At 38.5% G+C, this 23,981-nt stretch overlaps 1 long non-coding RNA gene across 1 annotated transcript in view; it reads left to right on the forward strand.

Moving 5' to 3' along the window:
- The window catches only part of LOC147824206 (uncharacterized), a 45,538-nt gene extending 23,738 nt beyond the window's left edge, over nucleotides 1-21,800 (forward strand). Inside the window, exons 2-5 of the long non-coding RNA XR_015442484.1 lie at nucleotides 4,388-4,602; nucleotides 4,894-5,007; nucleotides 5,245-5,338; nucleotides 20,867-21,800. This is a non-coding gene — a long non-coding RNA (uncharacterized LOC147824206). The remainder of the gene's footprint in view (nucleotides 1-4,387; nucleotides 4,603-4,893; nucleotides 5,008-5,244; nucleotides 5,339-20,866) is intronic.
- The last annotated feature ends 2,181 nt before the right edge of the window (nucleotides 21,801-23,981 follow it).

Below are 23,981 nucleotides of genomic sequence, written 5' to 3' on the forward strand. Positions count from 1 at the left end.
CATTAATATGTCTCAGTATAAATATGGCAAAACTCTGCTCCACCATTGATTGGCTTTGCCACTTTGGAAATAATGTGATTGCTTTGGATCTCAGACTCTCCATCTACAGTAGAAGAACAATGCATCTTAGAAAAATTTTGGAAATAAAATAATATTGTGCCATTAAGCACACTAAAGCTTTATGTGTAATAAATGGCTGAGAACTTGTTGGTTCCTTTTAATTCTTCTTATCATTATTAACTGATTTTTCCATTCTTCTTTTTCCTCTACCATACCCCATGGGAAGATGTTGAGTATGGTTTTACTAACTGAAATGTGAGAGAAAATATTAAACTCAGGAAGTACAAATTGTGTAAAGTCATACAGTTCCATGGTGGCCAAGTGAATATAAAAACTAGTTTTTAAATGTTCTTATCCAGTACACTTTCCATCTTTCTTTCTCATTCCTTTTTGCTATATGGGCATTTAGTTTTCTTTGAAGGAAATTTCTAAAGAAATCTTAGTATGTGTAAAACAAGAGCACATAGTTAATTTCTATTGGAGGCATGGGGAGAAGAGATATAAGACTTTCTTTGCAAGGAAGAAATTTTTCTTATATTTTATCATGAAAAATAGATGTGACCTGAACTGTCAAACAAACATTCCATCATTCACTCATTAATTCACTTATTCATCTATTAGGCATTTACTGGGATCTGGACTGAGAGAAGCATTAAGTGATCTTCTTTAAGTGAGTCTTAAGGATATATAGAATTTTCTCAAAGACAAAAGAAAAAGAAAAGCATTCTTATTCTTGAGAATTATGGGGAGCAACCTCGAACATCCTTCTGAATGATCACCTTGTTATTTCTCTAATGTCACAGGCATGGACAAAGAGTTCTTCATTAGAAGGTCTGGACTGTAGTGCAATAATTTGTTTATTGTCCATCTCAACCAGGTTCCTGTACAGACTGCAAACTTCTTGATGGCAGGAATCATCTCTCTTCCATCTTTGATTTGCTAGTGTCTGCCTCAGTAACTTGGAAATGGTGGGCACTCAAAGTCTGGGAGGGGCACATGTCGATGTTCAGTCATCCTGTTGCTCTGAGATTGATAGGCCTTAATTGGAAAATAGGTGTCATCCTCTAAATCCCATCTTGTGCATATTCTGGGGACACTATCTTAATTAGCTATTCTTTATGTGTCCTTACTTCCACTTATGTTCACTTATTTCTTTCTAATTATTGCTTCTCCAGTTCATTAAGGTATTAAAAAACATTAGCCTGCTTTCCCAGTCTGGCAGCATCAGTGAACGTAAAGGAACTCATGAGTCAATCCTTCAAATGAATGTTTAATAACGTGTCCAAGGTTGATCTTTTACTTATGCACCAAAAATGCACTTTAGTTTGGCAATGGTGTTTAATCTGTGCTTTCTCAGTTTTCTAAAAGATCAAGATCAAGTGCCTTACTACTATGTTTTATATTTCTGCCCTTCAGACTCCATAGCTCCTGATGGGGTTCAGGACACACTACTCCAAAATATGACACATTGACATATTGAATATTTTTAAACTGAAGGAATTTGAGAAAACCAAAAGCAAAGCAAAAGCAGAAAAGTCGCCCTCAACTCTCCCAGCTCTGTCCTTCTGCCCTGAACCAGGACACAAAGTCTTTCTGTGGAGCAGGCTGTGAAACCCTCATTTGTTAGATACCTTCTGTACACTTGGAGGAAAGGAACATCCTTGTTTCTGAAGAGGAAGAGTCACAAAGAAGAGTCAGAACAAATCAGCCTGGATAAATATCCCATTTATTACTATTCAATCATGTGCTTTTTTCTTCTAGTAATGTGTTTGCACAACTGTTTGTTCTGCATCAAACCTACTACAAAAAACACTCAGGCTTAATTGTTTCTTCAGACATTCATTTTCTTATGAAAGCTCCTGAGTCAAGTAAAACTTACACTGAATAACTTTGTATGCTTTCTTTTGTTCACTTATCTGTTGTATATGGCTCTCAGCCAGGAACCTAACAAAGTGTCATGGTTGGAATTATGTATGTTCTTCAAAAGGCTTTGTGTTGATGGTCTTTAGGGGAAAATATTGGATCATGATGGTTCTAACTTCATTAAGTGGGTCATTCCATTGATGAGACCATAATGTGACAGCGTTGTTGGGAGGTGACAGAAACAGGAAGTGGGGCCCAGTTGGAGGAAGAAGGTCACTGGAAGCATGCCTTGAAGGATGTATTGCCACTGGCCCTTTCCTCTGTGGTTCGTTCTCTTTTCTCTGCTTCCTGGCTGCCATAACGTGAGCAGCTTTCCTCTGCCATGCCCTTCCACCATGATGTTTCTGCTTTGCTACAGGGCTAAAGCAATGGAACTGGCTGACCATGGACTGACACCTCTGAAACTGGGATGCAAATAAATCTTTTCTCCTCAAAGTTTTTGTTTTTCTTTTTAAGGTATTTGGTCACAGTGGTGAAAAACTGACTAACACTTATGGGTAGGAGGAAAGATATTTTTCTTCCCCACATCCTCTATATTTTCAGGCCCCTCTTGCTAACCTCCCTTCATAGACCAGAGCTAGATAATTATGGCTTTTGCTATTCTTTAAACACATTCTGCTCATTCACACCTTTGGATATGGCTTTTATTTTCTTTTAGAACACTTTCTCCCTTCTTTGTGTCTTCTAAGAAAATACTACTGTTCTTTCAAGACTTCACTTTATGAAAAGATCACTGATTCAGCCTCTAACTCTCAGTTCTTGCCAAATGAATGAATAACTTGATTATTCAACTGATAGTTCAGATTTGTTTCATATTAATTTTCCACTTCTCTAAAGGTTGTAACTCTATTTTAAAAATTGTTTAGATTTGATATTCTTCATTAATTTAATTTGAACTTTTCATATTTAACTTAGAATCAGTAATTCTTTGGTCTTTTTTCAATATCATGATGAGGATATTAATATATATTCTTTTGTAGTTTCCTCATACATGGGCTACCGGTTTAAACCAATTTATAAACCACCAACTGAGTCTTTAGTTTTTATTTTCATGTCCATTTAGGTTTCAACTTTTTGAAAAGTCAAAACCTAAAATAGACATCATTCTCTTTGACAAATCTTAATATGATATCTATATGTTTGTAATAGTGTCAATTTCAAGGGTATACAAATGCATTTTTAAAAGGCACAGATAGATTAGCACTATGAAAAGTAAGAAGAAAAAATCCCATTGTATCTCCAAGAAGATGGAGTGAGAGCAATAAATGACCATTTTGTTTGCAGTTAGTCTTAGAAGCTCCATGACCCAGTAAGGGAAAATTGTCGATCAGGAAGTCTCAATTTTATTAGAGAAGTCTTAGCTTGGACATTGGAGACAGTGCTTTAGTCGGAATCTCAGCTCCACCACCTGATGGCTGTGTTATCAGCAAGTGATAAACTCTCTGTGCCTCAGTTTCCTAATTTGTAAGACTGGAATTAAGAGCAATGTGCACATCACAGGGCTGCTATGCTTTAATAGAGTACAGTGTGGGTCACATAGCTAAGTACTTATTTCTGCTTTGGTATTTCTTCCACTATTTTTCGAATTGGAGAAAATTTTTGCTGTCATGATTCTGGGTTTTGACTGAAAAAGTTAGAAAACAGTATGACGCTTCGAAGTGCTCAACAGGTGCTGGTAACCATTGCGAATTTCTCTCCCTGGCCTTTCTCCCCGTCCCAACTCACAACTATTTGATTAGGCTGCCCTCTGGTGGTCAATGAGAACTGTTTCCTCGGCTCACTCCCCAGCAGGTCCGAATTTTGTCTCCACCTGCTTTTAAAATAAAGGCTAACTCACCACCAGTTACAGTGTTTCCCCCTAAGACGTTCTGAAATACGGTTGCTAAGACAAACACATATATGGATTTCAAAAATTAAAATGACAACCATTATAATTTTATTTGAATAGTTAGAAAATAATGTATGCATTTATAAAATGTGTTAGGTCCAAGTCTTCTTATTGATACGTTTAAAAATCAAATAAGTGATAGTTAAATACCTGAGGATGAATGGAGATCTTTTTGACAGTGATATAGACATTCATTTTAGAAAAAAATCTTTCTGATCTCTAGTATGGAGATTTTTACATTAAAATTTTATGTCTTTGGCAAAATACTTTCCCAAATTGAGGCAATATTTGTATTTCTTAAAAATATAACATACATATGTATAAAGTCTATTAATACTACAGATTTTGTGTTTTTCGCGATCAAATAGGCAAATGCCTAAGTCTTATTTCTTTGGGAATCTCATATGGAGACATCTATTTTCAAGAGAAGTTATGGAAAACTCTCCTTTGCCAATTCTTTTGCAAACTTACATAATTCTGGAGTGTTGTTTGATTAAGGCAGCTTGTCTCTGCTAGGTGAGCCGTTATGTAATTCCCAGCACCAAAGAAGCCACATCAGAAGATCCGTGACTATCTATTTGCACACTGTTACCGATTCTGCTGGAGAATAAGGAATGAGTCTGATCTCTAAAAGCGCAGCTGGCAGGAATCCTCATCCTTCTCTCCACACTTCTGCTGTCATTCCCATTGTAGGCGGGACATTATTCAAACTACAGGCTCCAAGCTCCCAGGTAACTGCAGCCAGCAGGGCGCTCTGTTTGATATCAACTATGTTCTTTATCAACCTTTTTGTTGTGATGGGAAGAAATGAACCAACTTTACTTTTATCTTGCCCCGTTTTAACATTACCCAGTAGGTGAATGCTTTATGGGTGTGCCTCGGCAAACTCTTTGATATACCCTGAATACGTGGTCATAAATTTTCCATAATAAGAAAAAATTAATGGTTCTTCATCTATCCTCACCAACCATAAAGTCTTAAATGTGTTTTTATTAAAAGTGTATTTAAAATTCTGCTTATAGGAATCACTGCATGGAAAACACCACTTGATTTTCTTTACCAGATTCTGGAAAGGCTGAAGCCCATCTGCTGTCAGACAGAGAATCAGACTTCACGATGCAATACTGAACTTCAGAGTAAGGCTCACAGACTCTACCGAACACTCTCTCAGTGCTCTTTTGTAGTAGAAAGACTCAGCAAGATAAGAAAGTGCAGCATCTTTATCTTTTTTTCCTCTAAAAGTAGCTGGTTTTCAATGAGCTGGGTAGTGGTGTTTGTACTGTGGAGTTCATTAACAAGTGTTCTTTTAATGCTCATTTATTTTTTGACACATGATTAAGCAACATATTGAGCCTACTTTTTGTTCTTTACAGAGTATTCTTGTGGCATCTTATTTGGATTCAGGGTCTGTTTTACGGGAAAGAAGCTAATTTCAGCAAAATATGGAAGACTTATGTGAAGCACAAGGTTAGAAATATCATAAACTTGAATCTTTACTTTTCTCGCATTGCTTTCTGCACTGAATGATCTCTTTTAGATGCTGTTTATTCCAAATCCCAAGAATGCAAAAATGTAAGTTAAAGAATTCACACTTAGCTAGCTGAAAAGGGGAAAATATCATTAGAAAATGTTACTACTGTAACATTTTGAAGTAAAAAAAATTGAACATTTTGTAGTACCTTCTGTGATTTAAAACTTACAAATACTTTTCATATCAGTTATTTCAAGGAAATCTTCATTTCAGTATTAGCGATATCACATGCTTTTAAACATTTAATTTTCTCAACCCAGAACCTTTGTAATCATCTCATAATTGGGAACTAATGTACTAAGTAAACTTCCACCTGACATTACTGCAAGCATATTTGAAGACCATTATTGGAAAGGAAATAATGCAATGAAAGAAAACTAGTTTTCTTCTTTGAAATTAATTTTATTGGTATATTTTAAGCATACAATATAATGGCATTCATCATTGGAAATTTGTACCTTTACATAATCTCTCTTGGTTCGTATTTTTTCCCCATTCTCCTGCTCTCCCTTCAATCCCTCCATCTCTCCCTATTTACAAAACTTTGTTTCCATTTTTTTCTTTTTTCATATTAATTCCATTCCCTTCTTTCCTTTCCCCTACCCCTCCACTTCCCCTTCCCCTTTGGACTTTTTCTTCCTATTTCACTTTATCTATTATACCTTTTGATCCTTATTTAACTTTCAGTTTCTCACACCAGGGAATCTATTTGCTATTTACATATGTCTGTCCTATTTATTTCACTTAAGAGTATCACCTCAATGTGCATCCATTTAGCTGTAAATGAAGAAGACTATTTTTCTCATTGAATTTTTCATTTAAAATTTGTTGACACCTTGAGTGGCTTGCTTTTTGTGGTAAGGGGCTATTTTGTGCATGGTAAGATATTTAGCAGCACCCCTGCCTTCTCTCACCAGATACTATGAACATGCTTTCCCCCATTCTAACAATAAAAAATGTCTCCAAACATTTCCCAGTCCCTTCTGAGGGACTAAATTCCTTCTTCCTGACAGAGCAGTTATCTTAAACCAATAATCCATGTATCCTATTGCTTCTCTTCCAACATCTTCAGTCAGAACTTTGTCATTTTCCATGGCTTTTGAACTCAAATGTAGGATATATGGTCACCAGCTATATATTTCCATTATTTTTCAACTTTTCTGCTCTTCCCTCTTCAACCTGTAACATGCTTCCTTATAAATATGTATGTGTTGCAACTAAATTTTTACCTTATGGTGGTTACCTAGGGGTAGGAACTAGGAGTGAATGGGGCAAGATAAAGGGCTTAGGCTAGAGAATCCAACAGACTAATGTTTGCATTCTGATTATTCTCCCTGAGCCTAAATTCGTTCATCCTTAAAAGGGTGATCACACCTGGTTCATAAGAGTTGTCTGTAGGGGCAGAAAAATGTGCTACAGAAAAGTGTGTTACTTTTCCTCATCCATCATAAGGGTCATAGCTGACACTCCTTTAGCAAAAAGCAGGTTAACAAGAGAAAACAAAACCACATTTATTTAATCAGAGTTTTAGGTGACCTGTGAATCCAGAAAAACGAAGACTCAAAGACACAGGGAAAATAGTCCATTTTTGTGCTTTGGTTGGACGAAGCATAGATAGCCATGTAGACATATGATTGGACAGTGTAGACAAGCACGGATATATGATTGGTCTGATCTAATGATAATATATTGAGGAAGAAACCCAGGAAAGCCTTCTGCTGAGACTTTTCTGGTTCTTTCTGTGTAGCATCTCCTCCCCATCCTGGGGGTGGGCAGGTCCCTTTGGGAGTGAGGGGCTTCAAGGGACAAAGGAGAAGAGAGAGAATGGCCTTTCTATGTCTTATGGCTTGCTTTAGCAAAGTGGATTCTAGTTTCTATGACCTGCCTTGGGAAAGGGAAATTCTAGTGTTTGTGACTTGCTTTGGGGAGAGAGAGAGGGGGATGAGAACGGAGAGAAAAGGGTCAGAGAGATGTTGCTTCTGGTCCAAAGTCCTTCTGTTTGAAGCATTTGGCACGCCAAGGTGTCATACTTTCCGGTATTATGTTCTGAGCCCCAAAATGTAGACTTGCAAAGGCACCTGAATGGAAAGGAAACCTATTTGTAAGGCATTTTCTTCATGATAGGCATGAGGTAAGTGCTGAACTTAGTTTATCTCCCTACATACCCCCAATTTTCCATATGAAGAAACCATGGTTTTGAAAGTCTGAGTAACTTTTTCCAGGGCTTGGAGGTGGTAAGCAGGTGAGCCAGCTGTGCTTTTAAGGAACAAAAGGCACTTTCACAGTGGCCAAGCCGAGCAAAGTTCTCACATATTGCCTATCCATTTGTCTTCAGGACGGCTAACATGTATGTGGTTAAAAACTTACTCCATCATATCTAGGAACAGAGATCTAGGAAGGTTTTAACTCTCCCCATAATAACCCAAAATACCCCTCTGAATTTATAATTATATTCAGAGTCCAGCTCCTTCTTCTTGGTAGGGTTCATATCAGTATAAAATCAATTCTTTGGGAGATTTACTCTGACAAGAATTAGTTAAGCATATCTGCTAAAATGTGCTGGTTTTTCTATATTCAATGATTACTTTTTTTTAACTCTGGATACTTTTATATTTGTGTTCTGTGGCTACCCACTGGCACATGCAAAAGTGAGTCTATGGCACAATCCTACAGTACCTTGAACTGTTGAAATGGACTTTTGACACAAAGTTCACTTTAAAGGAAATAAGTAAAGGTAAGAATTAGAGTAAAGCTGGGAGTGGTGGAATGCACTTATAATCTCAGTATTCTGGAAGGCTGAAGCAAAAGGATCATAAGTTTGAGTCCAGCCCGGGCAACTTAGTGATTTAGTGAGAACTTGTCTCAGAATAAATAAATAAATGCGTGGTAGGGATATAGCTCAGTGTGAAGGCCTTGAGTTCAATCCGCAGTATTGGGAAAAAAGATTTCAGGTAGAAGGAAACACTGAGCAAAAGAGTGAGATAAACAAAAAAGATGTAAAGATGGCTACATTGTCCTCAGAGAGAATTTCATTTTGATCATTTTTATTAGAACACAGTACAGAAATTTCTTGCTTTTGGAGGCCAAGGCCAGAGCAGAAAAAGAAGCTCTGTGGCTTCTTGAAGCGGGATTTCATCTTGGAACTCTTTCCAGATGTACACACCTGCACCTTCCCACTGGTGTGCCCACAAGGCAGGGACCCCTAGGTGACCTCAGTCTCTCTGCAGCCAGAGGAGCATATGGCATGGCTTCTCCAGCTGCAAAAGATGGGGCCACGGAAAGAAGTTGACTGATCTAGAGGACAGATGGAAGCCAGATATTTTGTTCCTAGAGATATATAATCCCCAAGGTGGAAGGCCTCTATGTATTCTTCAACTACGGGACTCCTTGTTGTAGAAAATAAAGAACTGAAAAAGAGGGATCCACTCTTGTCCAAGCTGGGTGTGCAGGGCTGCAGCTCACAGCGTGCCTGCCCTGTCTTACAGCTACTCAGACATGCACCCCCCTGGACCCTACAGGGGGATCTGGGGACTGTGCATTTACACCTCAAACCATGGAAAGACACAGATGACAGCAAGGTTGAACAGGACACGCTGGACTGCACGGTTGGCCTCTAATAGGTCCTCTGCACCAAACCAGGCCACTGGCTGCTAGCCCATCTCTGCTCTGAGTCCAGACCTCCTCCGAGTGAGCAGATGAGGGTTTGAGATCGTGATGTACAAGACTATTGACCAGTGCTTTTCATACTGGTTACAGGAGTTTCCAAAAATGTTGTCTAGAGTTTTTTGGTTTTGGTTTTGGTTTTTTTGTTTGGTTTTGTTTTGGTCACAGTTATAGCAATAAAAGTGATAGTAACTTTTAGAAATATTTGATATTTTTATTTTAAGTTACCACCTGTAATTAATCCAATTTTTATGATATTGTTTCTGTGTGATATCATTTGTAATCATATACTCATCACAGAGAATGAAAGGCCAAATCACCAAAGGATAGAAGTCCGCAATAAATAGGACCATGTTAGATTAGGAATTCTTAAATGATTTTCTTTTGTTTTTTAATACATTTTATTTTATTTTATCCCATCCCCCCTTCAAACCCCCTCCCTTCCCTATATACAAAAGCTTTAAATGATTTTCTAATATTAGGTTCAAACTCTTTATCAGTGAACATTTTTAATATATGCAAAACAATTATGCTGTCACATATCAGTAACTGGGGGAAAATTAAATAAGATGGACAAACGTATCAAACAAGAAAGAAAAAATGTCTGAAAAATTATAATGACAGGTTGAAAGAGTGTTGCAAACAATCATTTCTATATACTGTGATGACGCCAAATAAAATATAGGCTCAACTTGTCAGAAAAAGAATTTCAAATTGTTGCAGGAAATCACACTTTCATATGTATATATGCTTATTTTTCTACAAATGCTAATATTTACTGTCTGTTTTTTAGTCGTCAAATTTCAAAAGTTTTGAATGAATTGCCTTCATTTCAAGTGCAACCTATTGCTATAAATGTATTTTCTAGCGAAATATAAAAGACAGACATTGGTTTGCTTTCCAATAAAGTGTAATTCATCTCATTTGTTAGCAGGTGCTTGGAGATTCACCACAAAGCCGAGTAGGTCAATGTTTATAATCTTCTTCCTCATTTCACATCTGCGATTCTGAGCCACTCCTGTTCACACATAAAGGGAGTAAGCATATTTCTGCTCACAGAAGTAGCCATAGACGAACAAGGACATGGCTGAAACGGAAGTGCAAATGTTTTGTTTTTTCTCCACTTTAACATAAGCTCAATGTATCAGGGGATGGGGAGAGGCTGCCTGGGCGAAACACCCAGAATATCCTGTGGTGATGGCCAGCAGCACTCAGAGCTGATTACCAGCTTGACTGGACAGCCCTGGGCACCCACAGTGAGTAGCCCTGGCCATAGCTCTCAGGCAAGAGAAGTGGCTTCTTCCAAAAGCAAACAACCTTCGACCTACAGTCTTCATCTGGGCCCATCAGGTCAACCGTTGTTTTACAGAACATTGGCAATTGTCTTTCTCCTTGTGTCAGAAGCCTCTTGAAACATGATACGAGGATAATTAAGTGGTGAATAAGGGTCAATGTGGACAAATAAATCAAACTGATAGTTTGAACACAGACTGATCGAGCAAAAACAAGGAATTCTGCCATGCCTGTTACTGTGGCTCTTGATGTTAACTGACTTTGTTAACATTACATCCAAAAGCAGCAAGTGGGAACGCTTTGTGTGGGATCAAAAGCTGAGCAAAGAGACATGGGATTTAATTGTTCAGCTTTATTTTTGAAATAAAGACATGCAGCGCCTCCATTTAGTTGACTTTAATGGAGCACAAAACCAAACCCATTCTTTAGCATGCTAATTGACTTAGAAGATGCTTTCCTCTTGTATAACAGAGATGCAAGAAATACCAGTAGAATCATCAGACTTGTGGAGTTCAGAGTTAAAAATATGTGAGGCAGTTAAATCCCTGTATCTGATGAGACAAATACACTGGTAAATATAGCACAACTATGTTACAATCTTATATGTATATATTTTAAATCACTATCACAAACCTAGTGGTGGTGTTTATATCACAAGAAACTGTTGAAATAAAAATTATTAGCTCATAGAGGATATTTTGTTAGGCAGGAAGGTGACCTAGAGTTCCTAAACTAGAGAGAGAGAGAAAAGAAAGAGAACCCTTAAAAAGGCTCCTAGTGTCTATAGATTTGTTCTAAGGTAAAATTTTTATTTTTTTGGTAAAATTTTTATTAGAAAAGAAATACAAGGAATAAATATTTCGGTAAAATAAAGAGGAGTCTTTTTTTTTTTTTAGTACAAATATGCACCTTGGTTATTTTATTTGGGTATAGGAATTCACGTTTTCCCTGGCACTCAAAATATCACTTCATTAGCCACCTGTAATTTGCAGAAATAAATATGTTTAAATTCTTATTTTATGTTATGTTAATAATTACAGTTGTTCTTTTATGCCCTTGCACTGACTTACCATGATGGCATTTGTGTGAGTGTGGAACACTGCATTTAACGATCTGTCCCAGATTCTTCACACATGAATAGCATCAGCCTTTTAAATAGTGATTTTAATAGTCTCATATGAAAAGTGAAAGATACTAAGTTTGAAACATAAACTTATGAAAAATATTCCACATTTGAATTATCATATCATAGTCATCAATGAATTTTATCATAAAACCGTTATTTTACAACTTTATTCCATAAAAACCCTATAAAGAGGAAGGAGAAAGTAACTATTTCTATCTATCTGTGCATTTTACATTCAAATGACCCAAAGAAGTTTGCAATATGGTGAGTTTTAGTTGCAAACAGTAGCTTATGAGTTTAAAGTCATCAAAATGACATTTGTTTGAAAATATTGATTACACATCCGTTCCCATATCTGGGTATCTATCTTCATTTAAAAAAAAATTTTAAATACATGCATAAATCCCAATATGCTTGGATTAATGAAGATAGCACTGTTTGTTATTAATGTTTGAACCGTGTTACTATAAAATAACTATGTGGAATAAATTATATGGGGGGAGGTAACTCCTGGTTCTTTTTTTCCCCCCCATAAATAATTTCACATAAAGAATCTAAGAGAAGTGCATCTATGGGCCGCCTGCTCTAAGAAAGTGGGCTGGGAAAGGTGTAATGGATTGTGGAGGGAGATGAAGGGGAGCTCACACCATATCCAATCAGCCTTTTTCTGAAAGGTCAGGACATTCTGTCTGGGTCCGTTTGTGTTTGTGATTCTGCCGTTTCCCTATTCAGCGACACAATGTAACTGTCAGTCTCAACAAGAGTTGCTGGACCCACTGGCTCCACAGCTCTCGGGGTAACATCCAATATTTCACAGCCACAAAACAATCCAGCGCCTGCGTGGGCGAACCATATGACGACCACGGGGAGCAATATGGTCACACCCTCCCGAGCCCTCCCGAGGGGCTCTGTAAAAACTAGATCGGCAAAAGAACCAGGCTTTGCTCTTCTGTGCTGCTGCCCACTTGCCAAATAGCATGTCGATGTTTCCGTTTTTACCAGCAGAAGTCAAATGCAAATGTTCCTCCCTCTGCTCCGACTCTGTAGAGAAGGATAGCTTTACTGCTATGCAAAGCATTTGCGGGCATGGAGTGAGGAGGGTGCGGGATATTAGAAATGATTTAGCACATTAACGATGGTCTTGTTGGATTTCCCTCGTGTGTGTTTTGTTATATTATTTATTTCTCTTCCCAAACAAAACCAGACACCAGCTTAGATTTACAAGGGCAGAGGATGGGTTCTGACAGTCGAGGGAGCCCAGAGAACCAATACCCTAACATAATTTTTAACCAATGGGATCTGAATTGAGCGCTAGAGAATTAATGCATATGGTATGCTTTCAAAGGATTTTGGCCTGGATACTACTTTTTGACCAGTTGATTGATTTAAGTTACAGTCCAGTCTGTCGCTTCACAGAGAGGAAAATTAGATAAAGTATTTACACAAAATGAGAATAAAGAAAAGGAACAACAATGAAAAGAAAAAAATTACTTTTGTGGGCACATAAGCTGGTTCCCTTCTAACATTTATTCTTACTGCTGCGTTTCCAGTTCTCGTCTTCCTATACCCAAGTTTTATCATGTATTGATTTACAGTGAGTTTAATTCTTTACGATTTAGAAATGCTTGAAGTTTTCTAACAGCAAACATGTTTAATATACTTCTAAGCAATCTGTATTCACCTTATATCCTCAGCATTTCACTCACAGGACTGAAGATTTCAAGTTACTCTAAAATCACCAGATGCATAATTTATTATTTAGTGATTATTCTCATCATGCTAAGTTTGAATCATGCTTGAAAACTTTATTTCTGGGGCTGAGATTGTCACTCAGTGGCAGACTGCTGGCCTAACGTGCCCAAGGCCCTAGGCTTTATCATCCAACAAAAAGAGACAGACAGACTGACTTATTTGTGTGAACGATACGTAGTGTAAATGTGCCTATTTGTATGAGAACATGAAGATTACAGGGGCTTTCTGTCTCGTTGATCTCATCTATGACAGTAAGACAGTGGAGGGACTGGTAAGACTTCAGAATCTTAAATGATTTACCTTTAGCTTTCAAGTGCTTTTTGCTCAAGTAGTGTTCTGAAATCCAATGTTATGGGAATTCATCAAGCATACTGTAATTTTAATTAGGTGAAATCACAGTGCTAATACTTGATTTTGGAAGCTATAGTACAGCTTAATTTGTTTTCTGTCCTGAAATTTTACTTGATGTTACACTACAATGGATACAGCTATCACCTTTAATATTGGTAGAAAGAAGCCGTCTCAATCAATCTAAATTCTTACCTAAATTGATAACTCAATACTTAGTGCAGATTGTATCAGTAAAGAGTATAAAAAGGCAAAAAGAAAAGGTTAGCAAAATAAGGGGGTGAAATCCACAATTGACTGTTAAGGGGAAGTCAGGCTGTTAACGTGTGAATCCTGCTGAGAGCAGCCATCTCACTTCCCTGTGACAACTCGTGTTTTTTGCCATCACAGTTGAAGCTGAACACTAGGTTTGTGTGGGTTGGTTACATCCTTGCATAAGCCAGGGCTGAAAAGCTTCACTGTCTCGTGGGGTCAGGTCGGAGAAGTGTGGGCACAAGACAGGGCTTGGGCTGGGGACCATGGTGATCTTAGAACGATCCTAGCTGAATGCAGCCTGTTTCCAGGTAAAAATGACTATTATTTTTGAAAACATTTTTTTAAATTTTCTAAGGAGAAGTTATACGTTCTGCTATACTATTCCTATACTATTGTTGTACTAATACTAATGAACTGTGACTGAGAGCCCCTTTCAACCTGCAAAGTGCCAGGGCCTGGAGTATATCAGATATGACTCTTCTGAATTCTTATAATTCGTGTTATTAGGTCTTGGGTTGAGCTACAAGTTATATGGCAAAATGAAGAGTTAACATAAACTTTAATCAGTACTCCAAAGTTTAGAGGAATTTTTCCTTTTCTCCAGTGCCAACAGGAAACTGGACTGTCAACAGCTTCTGTGTCTGCATGCATGCGTGTGTGTGTGTGTGTGTGTGCGTGCTAGAGACTGAATCTAGAGCCTTATGCATGCTAAGCATGTGCTCTACCACTAAACTATGAGTTACTCAACTTCTTGGAGATCTTTACTTGCAACTTTCCAAGTTTTTTAAAGTATGCATGTTGAATTACGAATTTGCATAACATCAATGATAGGCTCAGGGTATTCACCCCAGTGTAGGGCACATGGCCTTTCAAGTTTTCTGCAGGAGCTGGAAGACCACTCTTACCTTCCCTTGGCCTTCTCCAGTGAAGGACATCAGAAGACTCATTTTAAAGGTGTCTTGCTTATACCTCAGGCAAAAGAGGTGAAGACAGGGAGACACCAGGAAGAATCTGAACAAACGGGACTTGGTCAATTTCCTCCAGTTTAGTGTAGTTAGATTCTACTCTTTTTGTCCTCCAGTCATATTTTTTTCATGAGTATGCACTTTTTATTAAAACTAGCATGAAAACATAAACAGGCAAACCGGCCTGTTTCTTTGGGTTTTCATTTCCTTATGAATGTTCTCATATCATGCAAAACATATCAAATACAAGTTTTTCTCCTGTTAACCTGTCTTTTGGTATAGTACGTTTAGTCATGAACCTAGTGATGGCTGACGAAAAGACAGCTTTCTGTCCCCTACATCAAAATGGTGCAGACCGCTGGCCTCCCCCACTCCCACCCCATTCCTGGGTACCTGACTGCATCCCACGCTCCTTGCAGTTGGATGAGAACATGTTCCCCTGGGTAGGATGAGATTGGTACCATTTCTGGGCCCGCAGCTGGAAGCGTTGGTCTGCATCACCCACACTCACCCTCTGTTTTTTCCTGGCTAACCTCAGACATGGCGGCAACCCAGCTTCAACCACGATGCTGCTGACCTGGGGGTGGAGAAAGATTGTGAGTGTCTGGGTGGAGTACAGAGCAGGACCGTCCCATACATCTGGACCACTCACTGCAGAAGGGTTTAAGAGAGAAATAAACATCTACATTTTAAACACCACTGTATTTGGGGATCTTTTTGTTATAACACTTGAGCATTACTCCAAGGAATACATTTTAAGACATCCTTTTAAAAGGAAATTATAAAAATAAGTTTTAAAGCCATAATAGAAAGGGTTTGTGGCTGCTCTATTTCACTCTTCTTCATTAGCTACACAATTAAACTGTAGCGCACTAGGGATGGGGAAATCCTGCAAGTGGGCAAATATCTTTTGCAAAACGCACAGGATCTAAACTAGTGCTTATCAAATATGACTTAAAATTTGTTTTCATGTAACTTTTATAGTGTGATGATATCTGCCTGTCCTTTTATTTTCAGTAAAAGTGAACAATTTACTCAAGCTACTTCCTTATAGGATTCTATCAAAGAGAGACAACTTATTTACTCAGTCTTTATTTTAGTTACTGGCTTTTTCCTCTGGCAGAAAGGTGAAATGAGCTGAGTGTGGTGGCGCACACCTGTCATCCCAGCACTCTGGGAGGCTGAAGCGGGAGGATCAAAATTTCAAGCTCAGCCTGGACAACTTGGGGACTTAGTGAGACCTTGCCTCAAAATAAAAAATAACAAAGCGCTGGGGATGTAGAACAGAATGAAGGACTGGGTCCAATCCCCAGAACTACAAAAAGGGTGGTGGGGGCTGCCCCATGATATTTTTCTGGCCAGAACAGAGATATTTCTATCTGTCATCCAGTTGTTCAAGAGCCAAGAAAAGTGAGTCAGTCATTTTGGACCCAATTTTATTTCTTCTCTCTTTTCTTTTGCCTTTTGCCTTTTGCTACCAGTTCATTGTCATTTCTAAGATTCATCTCAGGTGGTCAAGGATAACCAGGGAAGAGTATTAACAGTTATAATGGCAGGGTCTCTGAAAGTGACTGTAATGCAGATCCAAATAAATGGAGACCTCTGACTGTAATTGCTACTACAAGTGTCTCCCAGACAGAGGACCCCCAGAAGCAATATTTTATCCGTCTCTCCCCATAAACTCCCTACCCTCCACCATGGCTACGAAGTAAACACCCTTGTTGTATCTAAGAGGTTCAGCAAAAGACATAAAGCAGAGAGAATTGATAGGGGCACAAAACAGTGGCTTTTAAGCTTTGCGCCAGTTAACTATTTGTGCTTCAGTAAATGTGTCAATCTGGGCAGAAAACGTGCTGCCCAGACTCTAGGCACCCAGACCTAATGGCCTGGCAGAGGATGCAACAGGTTTTCTAACCCCTACCCTCAGATCTTTTTCCTAGGGTAAAACATTTCCACCCCATGCTCCATCATTCTTAGGACTATGAGTTGATGGTTTATTTCTACCGACCTTCTGCAAAGGCCTGTGTTGGTGCACATTTCCCCAGGTCAGAATGGCTTGGTAACCACAGGACACGATGAGCTAGTTTGTTTTCAATAGTGGAAGAAGAGGTAAGGGAACTTAGTCCTCTGGATTTTCTTGGAACTCCTTTCAAACTGCTTGCTTCCTCCACGTCCAGTTTAGTCTCTACAATTCCTCCAAGTTCTAGAGGAGTTGGATCTTTTGCTAGATCCTCAACCTATTTCATAATATAGTTTCCAAATTTACACTTAAAATTAAGTACTACAAAGTAAAAGCACTGTAAAGTACTATTTTGATGATAGCCAAAAGAAATAAATGTTTTTTCTATTTAAAGTGAAACAAATAAGCCCACTCAGAGAAATAAGTATATGTCAATTATACAGGTTCTATCAACCTTGGCCTAAATGTGGTGACAAAATATTACTTTCTGGTTCCAAAAGAACTATTTCTGGTTAATCCTCACCAGATATGTGTGCTAAGTGGCCATGTGCAGGAACCTTACTTAGAGGGAGAGAGGATGGACTTGAGAGGTGGGCACCCCGAAATTCAACCTTTCATTCTGTGACCTACCAGGACGGTCTTGGGTGTAATGTGTTCTCAACTTCCTAGTCTGAGGGAAATAATTCTACCTCATAGCATACAAGGAAGGTTCACTAAGTTAGGGCCCTGTACTGCACAGGAGTAGGCAATTAGAAGGAGATCAATGCATGCCGATTCCCACGTCCCACTAGATTAATTAATGATACTTGTTCAAAAGACTCCTTTTGCAACTGGTTATCCTTGGCCTTCCTGTTTCATTGCTGGAAGTAGTGAGTGTACTATAGTAGTCTGTCCTTCTCTGGGGTTTCACTATCTATGGCTTCAGTTACTGCAGTCAACCACAGCCTGAAAATATAACTACAGTACAATGAGAAATAAAGAAACATTTGGAGGGAGTGAGGGAGGGTGAGGTGGAGGGAGGGAGGGAGAGAGACAGAGTGAGAGTCCTCCTTGCTCCTTCCACCGCATGAGGATACACCCATCTATGAAGCAGGAAGGGGCCCTCCCCAGACTCCAAATGTGGCAGTACCTTTATTTTGAACTTCTCAACCCCTGGAACTATGAGAAACAAATTTCAGTTGCTTATAAACCAGTCTGTGATATTTTGTTTGTAGCTTGAATGGACTAAGACAACCAGTAAACAAGTGAAAAGATGTTCAATTTCACTGTAACCAGGAAAAATACAACTTACAGGTCACATATAAGAGATAGAAACCGTACTCACATAACCTTTCTTATATTATTTAGTTGTTCCCTTTTATTATTGATGTTAATAGCTTACTGCCCTAATTTATAAATTAATAGGCATATATGTCTACATACATTATATATAGAGATATGGAAGAGCATAGATAGATAGATAGATGCCTTGGCACTATCCATGGTTTCTGGCATCCGCTGGAGATGCTGGAATGTGTCCCTCAGGGATAAAGATGCTACTTACTGTACTTCCATTTCTTCTGCATTATATAGCAGATAAGAATGAAACGCCTAGGCACAAATTCACAGTGTGAGACTTCTAACCCAGTCTATTCAGCCAGATGGTGGTCGCCCACTGCAGACTGTAGGACATCTGAAAATACTTGCAGTCCACCCTCACATACTCTCTCTGATGGTTTCTTTTACTGATGTGAAACTTTTCCTCTACCCACTTTCTCCCCCAAGGCATTGAGCTTTTTATTCTCTTCCTGTCATTTGCTCACATACCCTGTTTGTCTAGAATCATCTTTCTTTTCTCTCTGCTTAGAGAATCTTAGTAAACTCTTTTAATTTGCAGTTCCTATCTTCTTGCCTTCATGAAATTCTCCTGGATCCTGAGCCTACAGTGACCTCAAGTTCCTGTAGGTTCCCAGAGTGCTTATTCTCTTTAGTACTCACCTGACATTGAACATTTGCTGTCTTCCACTGAACCAGTGGAGGGTAGCAGAGCAACTTTGGCTGAGGTGGCAGCAGACCTGAGTGCTGGACTCCACAGCAAGGCACCTGTGCTCACTGGAACCTGTGTTTCCTTACTGTAAAACTGAGGTGATAATACTCCAGCCTGTTGCTTTGACAATCAAAGAAATGCTAAAATACTTTGCAAGCAATAAAATGCTGTGCGAGGAAAGACATTGTTACTATCCACAAGCATATGTGTTTTACTGTTTTCTTCTAAAATAGCCAGCACAGTGTCCCCATTGTAGTAATATCAATAAAATAAATGAACAAACCAACGAGGAATCTGGAGACTTTGTGCTGGAGCCTGTTTTGCCAGTGGTGTGACTTTTGGCCTGGCATCTGAATTCAGTTTACTCCGGTAAAATGAAAGGGTTTGTCTAGAGTCTAGACCAATGGATCTCACTCCTCGTTGCACATTGGAAACACCAGGGAGGTTTTTAAAAATGCCTGTGCTTAAGCTCAACCTCAAATCAACCCAGATTCTCTGTGCCTGAGGTTCATGCATAAGTATTAAATGTTTTGGGGGGTTTTTTTTGTATTTTTGTTTTTTGAGACTGGGTTTCACTATTGCAGGCTGGGATGGTCTTAAATTCACCATGCAACCCAGGGTGGCCTTGAACATCCCATTCTCTTGCTTCAGCCTCCCAAGTGTTAAAGTTTTGCACCTAGTTTTGAAACAATCAAAAATTTACTGAACTTGGGCAGAGGATTTAGCTCGGTGGTTCCACCTCCTGCCTCGCAAGCACAAGGTCCTGAGTTCCATCTTCCATACCCCCCCCCCAAAATTTACTGAACTGTTGGAAATACTTGTAGAGAACTGATCCATTTAGAGTGAGTTGCCCATTTAGTAAGCTATCATCATCCCCAAGAGTGTTTCCTACGAACAAGGACTTTCTCCTACATATCAGCAACGTAACCGTAAAAATCATGTGATTTACATGGAAACACTTGAGATCTCATTCCAGTTTCACCCATTACCTCAAAATGCCTCCTCTAAAGTTCACTTTGGAGGCTGAGTTAGGGTGATGTTTCCCAGTCTTCTTCCTTTGCTAGGAATACTTTGAAACGATGTAAATATCTTGTGCCTTTCTCAAATTTCAACTTAATGAATTCATTTGTACCTGTATATTTTCATTGTATTATGTTCATACTATTTCATTTTATTATATTTATGCTATTACATTTGTAGAGCTTCTATTGTATTCAGTGAGCTTTTTCATTAATATCATTGTCTATTTGGGTGCTTAAATTGTCCCCAGTTGGGCCATCAGAACCCTGTCGACCTGGTGCCTGTGTCCTTGTCACTGTGCCCATTGTTCTCTGAGCACCATGATTCCTGACCCCACTGTCCACACTCCTCCCTGTGCTCTCTCCCCAGGCTGTAGCCAGTGATCTCTCCAAGGAGCCCTGGCTCACACTGAGAATGGTATCAGAAGCCAAGTTCAGGATCTTAGGGTGACCATCCCCAGGGCCAATTGTGGCTCTGAGGTACCCTCGGTGGACAGAGTTAGGGATGGGTGAACTTGTGCATATGTGCATTGCACTTTTATATCTATGTTTATTTCTACCTTTGCCTATATATTCTGAAACCAGGAGCTCACACTAATTCCAATCCCAGTCCAACACTACAATGTGTGCTTTAGTTTTTCCCTTTAAGTATCTGTATCTCCTCATCTTCAGGAGGTTAGGAAATAACAAAGAAATTCTCTGGAAGTTTCCTTCACTTTCATCACCTGCCAAACCAAACCACATTAAACTGAACTACACTAAAATTAAAAAATGAAATTATTAACAAAGATATCTCCCTTTTGTAGCTAATTATATTAAAGGTCTTTAAACACACATGTATACTCACACATAGACATTTTTTAAAGCTAAGGCATTTAAATACTGCTTTTATATAGCCTTTCAAGCTACAATATTCTAATATTGTTTCTATTCGATCATTTTATTGTTACTCAAGTATTGTCTTACTTCAGTAATTTTTAAAATATCATAGGAAAAAAGACCTTCCTAGATTTTAATACCAGAAGCAGTGTACATAAATAGATTTGTCTCTTGTCAGGAGCAATGAAGTGGAAGCCTCTCCACAAGATGGGAAAAGTTGTGCATTCAGCAGTCCGTGACGAGCACATGTTGAGCCAGACAACGCGGTGCTGGAACATTGCTTGCCTGATGGACATCCGGAGACGGGGTCGTCTGTGTTAAGCTTGTACCGGCACCCAGCTACTGTGGGTGGAGAGAGCCATGTGAGAACATGACAGTTACACTTGGCTTCACCTGCACTTCCTGTTTTCAGTAAGTCCCTTGCTTATAAGGGTTGCGAAATTTCACAGGTGTATTGTAGAAGACTCACTTTGTCGGCTTACTAAGGAATCTGACTTACAAACAATTCTCCGGGAAGAGAACTCATTAGTAAGTCAGGAATTTACTTGTACCTCCATCCAGAGGTTTTATATTTTTCATTCACAGTATATTTGTGATTCATACAGTGTTATAAAGTGGTCTGGAATGATGTAAATATTGACATTCTGTTTAAAAAATAGACGATACCTTTGGAATATTCAACTGCCAATAAAAATTTAATTGTAGTTGAAAAATAAAAGAAAAAGTTAAATTCTGTCCCCTAGAGTTCTCTGAAATTGTTATGATCATGCATATGTTCCTTGATTGCCAATTTTGGTGCAGCCTTCTTGCCTGAACACACTTTATCTTTAATAATTCTGTACCTTTATTGCTGTATTTTTAAGGGTCTGATGTGGTTCATTTTCACCTTACCACTTCATCTTCTTTCTTAATAGACGGCTGAGTCTTTAGGGTACATATCGCATAGGCATGTTCACAGTACATACCTTTGTATGTAAACAGTTATTGCTTTGGCTGCTATGTCTTGACTGGCCTTCAGTCACGTGTTAATTACTAACCCACTATAACATTCATTCAATCAGTCTATCAAATAATCAGTATTTTGAGTCTTTTAGCTTTTTTATTAGGCAGAAATCAGCCATACCTTAAAATTTCTTTGATAGTTCTAACCAAAATTTTCTCCGTTAAAGATTAATGTTAAGTACCTATCATAAATATAATTCTACTTTTATATTTTAAAGTAAAATATCAATAAATTCCACTATTAAGTTAGTATAATCCATGGGTAAGTATTGGCTTCCATGATTAAAATACTCTTGTTTCTCTTGGGAGTGAGCAAGACTAGACTAGATGTTGAAAGACTGTCATACAAAATAACATGAGGCTATAAGTAAGCAATGTTTGAAGAAATGGGACCACTGAGGACCAAATAAATTTTAGTCAATACTTGGAAAATGGGGGAAACATTATTTTACAAAATGAAAGAATGAGAAAATTTTCCCTGGAGAAAAACTATTAAAAATAAAATTAGAATGTTACTCCTAAAGAGTATTTTTCTATAGCAAACCATTTCTTGTTCATATTTATATCTAAATAGCTTATTCTTCTATCAAGTCAGTAGAATGATTTAAACTGCACAAAATTATACTGTTTTGATGAAGTGAATAAATAGTGATACTACAATGCAGAGAACTAATTTAAGAGCTTTCACGTGTTTGACACTCCTAGCCATGCATTGGAACTAAGCCTCTTCTGTCCAACTAAGTTGCTATTCCATGTGAGACTTCAACAAATTTAGACATTTCTAACAAATTTTTAAATATCCTAAGGGTTGTCCTTTGAGGGAATTTTCTGACTCACTGAGAAAGGGGGATGTGGAAAAAGTAGTTCTGTTTACCATAAAACCTCCCTTTTGGTGTAACACCAGTTAAAGGAGAACACCGCGTCATGCACGAGAGAATCTTCCCCTGGGGGTGCCTATAACCGACTACAGAGTGTCATCCACAGACTCTAACAGATGCCCGACAGAGGGACTCCAGGCCCTCGCCTCCCTCTAGTCTCTCGTGTTAATGAGGACTCTTGTTGCAGTTTAAGGCACACTAGTGAGCAGCTCTAAATCAGAGCTCATCCTGTGCAAGGAAAGTTTACAATGGGACCCGAGGCCAGTCAGTTAGAATTCCAGATGTGGGGCCTGTACCCTGCCTCTGACCAGCAACCATTTCTGTGCTCCACAGCTGGTCCATGTAAATGTGCCATATTGCTGCCCATCTGCTCAGAGAGTGCACAGTGGCACATCTCCCTCTGACAGTGGACCATTTTATTGAATGCTATAAATATTGAAATTCATAGGCATGAAGCAGCAGATTTTTAATGTTACTTAGAGAGACATTTGAGCCGCAACCTTTGGCAGAAGCAGACACTGTTAGTATCTCAGTACACTGTGCACCATTTGGTTCAGAGTCATGAACAACTTTTCCAGGGATTTCATGGCTCTCCAATCCCAGGTAAAATGGAGTACAGACCCTGAGGGATGGTATTTAGTGTGAATGTCACCCTGCATACAATGTGCATTTGGGATATGGACTTTCCAGCCCTGTGCTGTGTTAAACCATATGTTAATATTTTTATACTCAGAAAAGATTAGATTGGGGACCAATAAAGTTTCAAAACTACAAATAATAGGCTAACCATTGTGAAATGTGAAGCATTCCTGCAGCTGATTTTTTTCCCAAAGTCTCTGCAATTTTCATTTTTGAAATGGTAGGGCTATATTTTGTCAGAGGAAACCAGCTTATCCATATTTTATAAGCTAATATGTGCGAATTTTGTAGGAGAGAGTAAACATCCCCATTAATTTGAAACTACTGGCATGTGGTCTAGGTGGGAAAAATTGCTTTGCTGTGTTTTTTCCTCTTGACCAAATAATCCTAAACAAACTCTGAAGCAAAGAGGAAGTAAGTCAAAGCCCCAGAATGAAAAGTTTACAGATTACTTGTGTGTTTTTTATTTCTAGGATAATGTTCTTTCTCCTTAATGAAGTGCGAGTCAAAGCAAAGATTATTAAGACTAAAATGGACACTTTTTACATAAAGACAAAAATGGCTATGGTTTTACTTTTTTTTTTTTTTTTGGTCAGTTCTACTGTGAAAAAGCTAAACAGAAAATGCCCTTCTAACAATTGTCAGAGATTTAATGGCACAAACAGCCATTTATTTAGAAGAGTAAGTAGTTGGAAAAGGACATGGTAATGCTCCCAGCTCGGTGTTTGTTTACATCCAAGCTGTTAACAAAAGCTAATGTGACAACTATTAAAA

Source organism: Heterocephalus glaber, unplaced genomic scaffold (assembly GCF_053883595.1).
Source record: "Heterocephalus glaber isolate CG9 unplaced genomic scaffold, H.glaber_assembly_v1.0 deba00001550, whole genome shotgun sequence".
In the NCBI taxonomy this organism is placed as follows: Eukaryota; Metazoa; Chordata; class Mammalia; order Rodentia; family Bathyergidae; genus Heterocephalus; species Heterocephalus glaber.